Raw genomic sequence first — 10,524 nt, 5'->3', positions numbered from 1 at the left:
CCCGGAGTGTCCCATTTGAAGAGGCATCTTTCGGGTGAGTGATAAGGTCAGGGATGCTTTTAGTGTGGCAGCCAGAATCTTTAGTAAATTGGATAAACCGTATGATAGTTATGAATCAGGGTTTGGAACCCTATTACCTGGCGGAGAGTTAGTTATCTCCAAAAGGTGGATTAGGTCTATGCCGATCAGAATAGATGGTAGAGAGTTAAGTGCTGATTTGATAGAGATGAGCCTAGTAGAGTTCGATATTATTTTAGGAATGGATTTCCTATCTAAGTACTCGGCTAATATTGATTGCAAGAGGAGGATGGTGATCTTCCAACCGGAAAGTGATGAACCATTTGTGTTTGTTGGTTCAGTTCGGGGATCTCAGATCCCGGTGATTTCGGCCATGTCAGCTAAAGAGTTATTGCATGGCGGTTGTCTAGGGTTTCTGGCCGTGGTAATGGACACCACTCGGCCAGATACCATTCGGCCAGAGGACATCAAGGTGGTTCGGGAATTTCTAGATGTCTTTCCCGAAGAACTTCCAGGGTTACCACCTCAGCGGGAGATTGATTTCGTTATAGATTTGGCACCAGGGGTGGAACCAGTTTCCAAGGCTCCGTATAGGATGGCTCCAGCTGAGCTTAAGGAATTAAAGATTGAACTTCAGGGGTTGCTTGACATAGGGTTTATTCGGCCTAGTGTGTCACCCTGGGGAGCCTCGGTTTTATTCGTCAAGAAGAAAGATTGAACTATGAGGATGTGTATCGATTAGAGAGAATTGAACAAGCTAACAGTGAAGAATAAATATCCATTACCTAGAATCGATGATCTGTTCGATCAACTTCAGGGGAAGACGGTCTTTTCCAAAATTGATCTCCGATCGGGTTATCATCAGTTGAAAATCCGAGAGGAGGACATTTCGAAGACGGCTTTCCGTACTAGGTATGGACATTATGAATTTCTGGTTATGTCGTTTGGATTAACCAATGCTCCTGCAGCGTTTATGGATTTGATGAATAGAGTATTCAAGGATTTCCTCGATATCTGTGTGATTGTGTTTATCGACGACATCCTTGTGTACTCTCAATCAGAAGAGGAGCATGAGTTACATCTTCAGATGGTATTGCAAAGGCTTCGGGAACACAAGCTTTATGCCAAATTCAAGAAATGTGAATTCTGGCTATCTCAGGTGTCCTTTTTAGGGCACATTGTTAGCAAAGATGGGATCAAGGTGGATCCCGGGAAGAAAAAAAATCCGTCAGGGATTGGCCGAGACCGAAGACAGTGACAGAAATTAGAAGCTTCTTGGGTTTAGCTGGGTATTATCGTAGGTTCGTGGAAGGGTTTTCCAAAATTTCAACACCCTTAACCGAACTTACAGAGAAGAATCAGCGGTTTGTCTGGTCAGACAAGTGCGAAGCTAGTTTTCAGGAGCTGAAACAAAGATTGATTACCGTTCCAGTGCTAGCTTTGCCTTCAGACAACGAGAAATTTGTGGTTTATTGCGATGCGTCCAGACAGGGTCTGGGGTGTGTGCTGATGCAAGCCGATCGGGTTATCGCTTATGCCTCCCGTCAGTTAAAGGATTACGAACAGCGATACCCGACTCATGATCTAGAATTGGCCGCGGTGGTTTTTGCATTGAAGATCTGGCGGCATTACCTTTACGGAGAAAGGTGTGAAATCTATACCGACCATAAAAGTCTCAGATATTTCTTTACTCAGAAAGATTTGAATATGAGACAGAGGCGTTGGTTGGAATTAGTGAAAGATTACGACGGTGAGATTCTCTGTCATCCTGGGAAGGCCAATGTAGTGGCTGATGCCCTGAGCAGGAAGGGTCCCGGGCAGGTAGCTAGGATGATTCAGATCTCACCTTAGTTAGCAGAGGACATGGTTAGATCCATCATCGAGTTTATGGTAGGTTAGCTTCACAACTTAACGCTGCAATCTGATCTATTGGAAAGAATTAAAGCCGCTCAGATGACTGATCCAGAGTTAGTGAAAATCAGAGATGAGGCTTTGGCTGGTCAAGCAAGGGATTTCTCAGTGTTAGACAACGGGATGCTTCTGTACAAAGCTAGGGTTTGTGTTCCAAATAGTGTGGAACTCAAGTATGAGATCTTGGAGGAGGCTCATTCTACCCCTTATTCTCTGCATCCCGGCACCACTAAGATGTACCACGATCTTAAACCGTACTTCTGGTGGAGCGGTATGAAGAAGAATTTGGTAGAATTCGTATCGAGATGCCTCACTTGTCAGCAGAATAAGGCTGAACATCAGAGACCAGCAGGGTTGTTGCAGCCTTTAACCCTACCTGAGTGGAAGTAGGAAGATATCACGATGGATTTCGTGGTCGGGTTACCTAGAACCACGGGTTTGTTCGATTCCATCTGGGTTGTGGTGGATCGATTCACGAAATCTGCTCATTTTCTACCTGTTAGAACAACCTTTACAGTGAATCAGTTGGCAGAATTGTATGTTAGAGAGATTGTAAGACTTCACGGGGTACCGAAGTCTATAGTTTCGGATAGAGATCCGAAATTCATCTCCAAGTTTTGGCAGAGTTTGCAACGAGCAATGGGTACAAAACTAAAATTTAGTACAGCATTCCATCCTCAGACAGATGGTCAGTCCCAAAGGACAATTCAGATATTGGAGGACATGATACAAGCCTGTGTTATGGATTTTGAAGGCTCTTGGAATAAATATCTACCGTTGATAGAATTTTCTTACAACCACAGTTATCAGAGTACGATAGGGATGGCTCCCTATGAACTGTTATATGGTAGGAAGTGTAGATCTCCCATCCACTGGGATGAGACAGGGGAGAGGAATACCTAGGTCCGGAGTCAGTGCAGCGGACCAATGAGGCAATAGAGAAAATAAAAGCTTGAATGCTTGCCTCACAGAGTAGACAGAAAAGTTACGCAGATCCGAAATGCAGAGATGTTGAGTTCCAAGTAGGGGACCATGTGTTTTTACGAGTGTCTCTAATGAAGGGGATCAAACGTTTCAGGAAAAGAGGCAAGTTATGCCCTAGATTTACAGGACCTTTCGAGATTCTTGAGAAGATAGGTCAAGTGGCATACCGGTTAGCATTGCCTCCAACTTTATCATCAGTTCACAGCGTATTCCATGTCCCTATGCTGAGAAAATACGTTTCAGATCCCTCTCATATACTCAGTTATGAGAGCCTTGAATTGCAGCCAGATATGTCTTACGAAGAACAGCCAGTGCAGATCCTGGATAGAAAGGATAAAGTCCTTCGGAATAAGACCATAGCATTAGTCAAAGTTCTCTGGAGAAACAACAAGGTGGAGGAAGCCACCTGGGAACTAGAGTCAGATATGAGAGCTCAATATCCAGAGTTATTCAGGTTAGATTTCGGGGACGAAATCCTTTTAAGGGGGGAATAGTTGTAAAGACCGCTTAGTTTAATTTGGAAATTAGCAGTTAATCATGTTTAATTATGAAAATTATTTATAGATATTTAAATAATTATTTATACTGTTATTATTGAATTCTGAAATGTATTTTATGTCATTTAGTGATTTTCATAAGTTTGCATTTCCGGTGCCCGGTAACATGGAACTCGGTGTTTGGCTTAGTAAAATCACAACTTAGTATGTTAGTATTGTGGGACGGTTTATTAGACATTGGGAATGTCGGGATTGGCTGGAAATTTAGAATTTTCCAAAATACCCCTTTAGTGTTATTTATGTTATTTTAGTGTGAAGGGGCAAAATGGTCATTTTGTCCCAATGTTAGTTTGTCCTTTAGTGGACTTTAAATGGTGGAATTATGTGGTTTATTAAGTAATGTTGGCTGAAATGAAAAGGTTTATGTGTATTTATTTTCATTTTCCAAAGTTAGAAAAAATTAGAAAAGTTAGAAAAGCTCTCGCCCTTTTCCTCTTGTATTTCGGCCCTTCTTGAGCAGCAAGAAGGTGGGGATTTTCTTGGTGATTCAAGCCCTTTGTAGCAAGTTTTTAGTGATTAAGTTGATGGTATGTCTTCCTTAGCTTTTCTTTAAGTTTGTTTGAAGTTTTTGAAGAAAAATGGAGTAATGCATGCTTAGTTTAGGTTGTTGTTGTTGCTGTGATTTTGTAGTTGTTTGCAGAGGTTTAAGTATGATTAATTGAGGTTAATTAAGCTACTTGTGATGCATGATAGTTAGGTTGTTAGAGTTGTGGAATTTTTAGTTCAAAACTATGGTTTTCGAAGTGAAAGTTGAGAAATTGGTGGTTGTAGTTTTTGCATGAGTTAGGGATTGGTTTTTGCAGTTTTTATATGCTTGAATATGTGATTTTAATCAAGGTTTGATGCATGATAGGGTTGTTTAACCAAGTTTGAGTTTTAAACTCAAAGCTTGGAGCTTTAATGGTGATTTTTAATTTTGTGTGTTCTGGACTGTTTTGTTGCTTTAGAAATGTTCTATGGGATGTTTAGAACAGGTCTGGAAGGTTTGGGTTAAATTGGGTTTGAATTGAATGAGTTATGAATTTTTGAAAGTGGTCTGCGAGGAACCGGAATTCCGGTTGTACATCCGGAATTCCGGATGGGGGTTCAGGAATTTCCAGAACCGGAATTCCGGTTGTGCAACCGGTCTGTCGGTTGGGAAATTTTCAGGAACCTTGGATTTCCTCATTTTTATGTTAGTTGGGGTATTGCCATGCTTTTTATCGATAGGGAAACTTTTAGTTCGTAGTTTAAGTCCTCAGGAAGTGATTTAGCGTATAACCTATAGTGCTGTGATTGTTATGGTTTAGGAGCATGTAAACCGCCGCGCAGTTCGTTCCAGTCAGGTTGACCGGCACACCTGAATTCGGAATCCAGGTTAGATTAGTATAACAGTATGCATATATATATATATTACATGTTTAGCGTGCACGTAAGAAGCCTGTTAGATTACATTAGATATGTATGTTGGCTTCGAACCATCCGACTGTGTCACATCGGTACAGGCTAGAGTATGACTAGCAACTGGAGTATGACCAGTGTACCGAGTATAGGCTGACACTATATCACATCGGCATAGGCTAGAGTATGACTAGCAGCTGGAGTATGACCTGTGTGCTGAGTATAGGCTGATACTCGGGTTGGTGGTTCTGTACTATTTGACGTATCACATCAGTACAGGCTAGAGTATGACTAGCAGCTGGAGTATGACCAGTGTACTGAGTATAGGCTGATACTGTGACACATCGGTACAGGTTAGAGTATGACTAGCATCTGGAGTATGACCAGTGTACCGAGTATAGGCTGTTACTTGTCAATAGTACTGTCTTATGAACGTTCAGGACTCAGTATCGTGCGGGACACGACAGTTAGGGTTATGGTCAGGGGTATGGGCGTCTAATCATAACTCGGGATTTATGTATGATTATTATTATACTTTTCTTACTGAGTCTGTCAACTCACAGTGCTATGTTCATGTGTAGGTAAGGGCAAGACCAAAGGTTTGGAACCGTGAGGACGAGCCTATGAAGATTGTACATGTCGGGGCGGTTAGGCCTGGAGCGTACGATCCTCGGGACAGCAAGGCTATTTTTGTAATTACTCGCTAGGCGACAACGATTTTGATTAGTCAGTGAACTTTTGTAAATGTTTTGTAATCGGGATCCCGAGTATTTTTGTATAAATATTTTATAAGTTTAATTAAAATCAAAAAGATTTTAATTAATCACGATTTCCATAAACCTCGTTGATTAGCAACGAGCTGCACAGTATGTTTAAAAATCACGTAATACGCCTATGCTAGTTAGGGTGTTACATTAGTATTTCTTAAGTTGTAATCTAATCTCATTTATTTATTAAGATCAACCAATTTTCTATATCATTAATTCTTATCTGATTTCCACAATCTAAAAAACATTTATAACCATGAAGAAAACTTTTTAAAATAACTTAATTATGAAGAAAATCATTAAAAAAATTTGTACCTTGAATTTGTTCTTTGATTCGTTTCTAGGTAAGCTTTGAAGTTTATCTAATTTCCTTGGTATTCAAATTCTCTGACCAATACAATTTAAATTTTTTATTTTATGTTGTTTTTGTGTTTTTTCTTATCAATAGAAGTAGAAATATTTGTGTTCTTTCTTTTTTATTTTTTTTACCTTTTGTATTTGGATATGTCGTGATTTTATTATTTTCTGGTTGAGATCTACATTTTGTTAGAGCTGAATTTCTTAGGTTTTGAATGAAAATCGTGGAGATTTAAGATGGGTGTGCTTTGGCTGGGTCTCGAAGAAGGAGGAGTTGCCTCCGTGATTTTTGTTAGCACCGTATTTTTGGAAATAGAAAGTTTTCTTTTCTATTTTTTTTTATTTTTCCTTCCTAGGATTAATATGTAAAATAGTTCCCTTAATTGCCTATTATAGAAAAAATCTCATTATAATACCGATCTTCACCTATTTCCCATTTCATTTATATAGAAACAAATGAAATTAAATTTTCATTATATGTTAATAATTAAAATGAAGTTTCATCTTATCAACAACTACTCCTATCAAGGAAAGGAAATTAAATGAAGTTTCATCCTCTTTATGCTCCAGACCTTTGAAAATTCTTCGTCAGCACCCTGGTTCAATTCGTTACTTTTTGTGGGACACAAAGGAGCAGGATCAAGCTTCCAAGGTGACCTTTGAAGAATACTCTGATGACAACTCAAAATCTGTGAGTCGCATTGTTGGTCCGTCTATGAGGGATTCCTTCAATAAAAAGTTTACATCGCCTCGCCAGTGATTGACACTAATTTGATTGAAGACTCTAGATCTCGTGTGTCTTCTCACTCTCATATCCATGTGGAGAAAAATGTCAAATCTCCTCTATAGGAGCCATTGGAGGTGTGGCGTGGAACTGTAGAGGGTTAGGGCAGACCTTTACAGTTCGTGAATTGAAGTCTGTGACTCGGTTGTGCTCCCTAGATTTTGTCTTTATGACTGAGCTTAAATTTTATGCTACTCCTCTGGTACGTACCCTTAACTCCCTCCATTTTTACTTTAATATTCTTGTGCCGACTATTGGTGGTGCAGGAGGGATTATTTTGGCGTGCAAGGTTGGGTTTATTTTTGAGTGTATTTCTTGTTCCCGTAATCATATTTCTGGTCTGGTCTACTCAGATCCCCCTTCCCACCCTTGGCTCCACTCTTGTGTGTATGCCCCCCCCCCCCCGTATTTCCATGCATAGAAAAAGTTTTGGGCTAAGTTCATGAAGGTTGGGGATAGATTTGGTGGCCCGTGGTTGATTTTGGGAGATACTAATTTTGTGCTCAGTGATTCGAAACGATAGGGTTCTAAGGGGAGGGACCAATTATCCTATTCATTTCAAATTTGGTGGATTCTAGAGGCCTTATTAACATTCCTATTCATGGTGACAAGCTGACCTCGGATAATCATGGATCTGGTAAAAACCATGTTAAATCTACTCTCGACAAAGGTCTAGTTAATGGGGCTTGCCTCAATTTATTCCTGAGGGCTGTCGTTTGCTCGTCTCAGATGAGCAACTCAGATCATAGATTGTTATGCCTTCTTACTAGTGGGTTGGAAGCCAACTTTAAAAGAAGGTTTAAGTTTGAAGAAGGCTGGACTCGAGATGAAAGGAGTAAGTTGGTGGTTGCCCATGCCTAGAATTCGGCTGTTCACTCTTGGGCCCCTGCCATGGTTTTCAAGAAAATTGGGGCCGCTCAAGTTGCTCTCTTGCACTGGAATAGATCCCAATTTGGTAAATTCAACACCATAATAAAAGAGTTGGACCAGAAACTTAACTTTTTCCAGAGCTTACCTGCGGATTCCGAGGATTGGGAAACAGAATGTTTCATCTGACGATCTCTCAATGAGAATTTAGAAAGAAAATCTTTATGTTGGAAACAAAGGGCCAGAATCTCTTGGCTTAAGGAAGGGGATAAATTTTCTAGATTTTTCTTCCTCTCGGCTGCTATCCGAGGGAGGAGGAATGCCATTGAGAGTATCTTAAACAAAGAGAACATTTAGATTACTAGTCGGGAGTTAATTGGTAATGAATTCATTGATTTTTTTAAAGGGACATTCTCTGGCACGGATGTTGGGGAGACTCTTAATAGTGGTCAGCTTATTCAGGATAGAATCACTATAGTGGATCAGGTGGAGCTTGTTAAGTACCCTATTCATGATGAAATCCGTAGAACTCTCTTTTCCATGGGTAATAATAAAGCCCCATGTCTTGATGGAATGTCAGTTCTCTTCTTTAAGCACTATTAAGGGTCTGTGGGTGAAGACTTTTGTGATGTGGTTTCTGACTTCTTTTGGATTGGCATAATGCACAAGGGTGTCAATGCTATGAATATAGTCCTTATCCCCAAAGTCCAGAATCCAAAAAAAAAAAAAAATACCAACCATTATAGGCCCATTTCTCTATGCATTGTGATGTACAAGGTCATTTTCAAAATCATTGCAAATAGAATAAAACCTATTTTACCTTCTCTCATCTGTCCTACTTAAGCTGCTTTTGTGTTGAGAAGGAATATTCAAGATAACAATGTGATTGTGCAAGAGATTATCCACTCTTTTAACAGGAAAAAAGGCAAAAAAAGGTTTTTTTGCCATAAAAATTGACCTTATGAAAGCTGATGATAGACTGAGTTGGAGGTTTATTGACCATGTGCGTTCTTATTATGGGGTTCCTCAGAAATTCCATAACAGGGTATCCCAGTGCCTTTCCACCACCACCCTTAATCTCTACCTTAATGGTGGGTCGTTTGGCAAGATTAGGCCCTTTGGCAAATTACGCCAGGGTGACTCTTTGTCCCCTTACCTCTTTCTTTGGGCTGCTGAAATTTTGTTTAGAATTTAAGAGGATGCCCTCTGCAAGGACACAATTAAGGGTATAAGACTCAGTTTGGGGCTCGTTCTCTCCCATATCGCTTTACAGATGACCTAATTCAGGTTGGTAGAGCCAACATGAATGAAGTTAAAGGCTACTGGCATTGTTTTGAGAGTTTTTGTTCTTGATCTGCCAAGCAAGTTAATAAGCTCAAAACCTCAGTATTCTTTAGTAAAAATACTTCCAATGGAATGAAAAGAAGGATCATGACAACTCTGGGGATTGAATCTTTCGGAGGGAATATTAAGTACTTGGGAGTTCCCCTAAAAGGATGCTTATTTCAATTTCATCCTGGATAACCTCACTTCAAAGCTTCAGGGTTGCAAAGCGAAAATACTATCTAAGGCGGGATGTGTTACCCTTATAAAATATGTGGGTTTGTCTCTACCTATGTATGCTATGCAAACAACCAAGCTCTCAAGTTATCTTGGAGCCAATATTGATGGTATGGTTCGTGAGTTTTGGTGGGATTTTGAAAAAGGCAACCATAGAATTCACCTAAAAGCTAGTGCTATACCCGAAATTTGGCTACCATTTCAATAGAGGACACGTGTAAAGTTAAGGGAAATATGGATCGATGCGTGGAATAGTAATCACTTCTAATGGAATAACTCATTAAAATACGTAAGTAACAGAGTATACTTGCAACTCGCTGACTATAGGGTCTTATGCGAGGTAATGATATACAAATTGTTGCCTCGGGTATTAACGAGAAACCATACTGCATATTGACTGTGAAAACACTTAGCGTATAATGTACAAACTAAGTATAACAGTAGGGTGGATTCAAGACCTAATAAGCGAGGCACATATCTCGCTATAGGAAGGCGCATTCTTGTTACTTTCACCAATTAACTTTAAACATCTTTCAATGAGACTTATAGTCTTGGCAAGTTAGAAGCTGACATTCAAATGACTACTGAGGTACTCTCTGTTAATAAGAACTGTGATTGTCAAAATGAAGCGTTAAGCCTTCAAACAAAGAAGCAACAAGGTGTACATCATCGACCTCGAAAAGATAGGGGAGAAAGCTCCAGCTCGCTATCAAGGTCATTGGAACCAAGTTCCTGTCGAGACATCCCAGAATGCTACGATTTAAGATGTGTTTAAACACACAATCATTTTGACCCAGTAAAAGCGGATAAATCACAGCTCTGTGATATTAAAATAATAACCGCATTTATACTACGTGATATGTAATCAAACCCCACAATTTTAGGGGATAAACGTTGTAAAGATTACAGTCAACCTTTTAATTAACAGCCTACTATGTGATTATAAGTAGTGGCAAGTTAGATTAAAAAGTGGACAAAAAAATTATAAGAGCAAAAGATCCTGAAGAACCATCAGAAATCTAATAATATTGACTTGTGGACTATGCAGAATTTTAACTACAAAATCACGTAAAAAATCTTTTGTGTTCATACATTTTCCTTTATTGTTTTTATTTTTTTGTGTGAGATTATCACTATTTGGCTCATATTTTGGTTAACAAAAATATGCGTTAACAGTTTGGAGCTTTCATTGAGAGCCTTCTTGAAAAAAGCTCAAAAAAAACCCTCCCTTTTTTGAAAAAAGAAAAATCATCTCCTTCATGGCTGAAAACCCAGAAAAATGTTAATACACCACATGAAGAAACTCATCACTGTTATGGGAAAGAGCCCATGGGCGCCA

Source organism: Cannabis sativa, chromosome 3 (genome assembly GCF_029168945.1).
Source record: "Cannabis sativa cultivar Pink pepper isolate KNU-18-1 chromosome 3, ASM2916894v1, whole genome shotgun sequence".
NCBI classification, from domain to species: Eukaryota; Viridiplantae; Streptophyta; class Magnoliopsida; order Rosales; family Cannabaceae; genus Cannabis; species Cannabis sativa.
Note: the sequence above shows the minus strand (reverse complement) of the source record.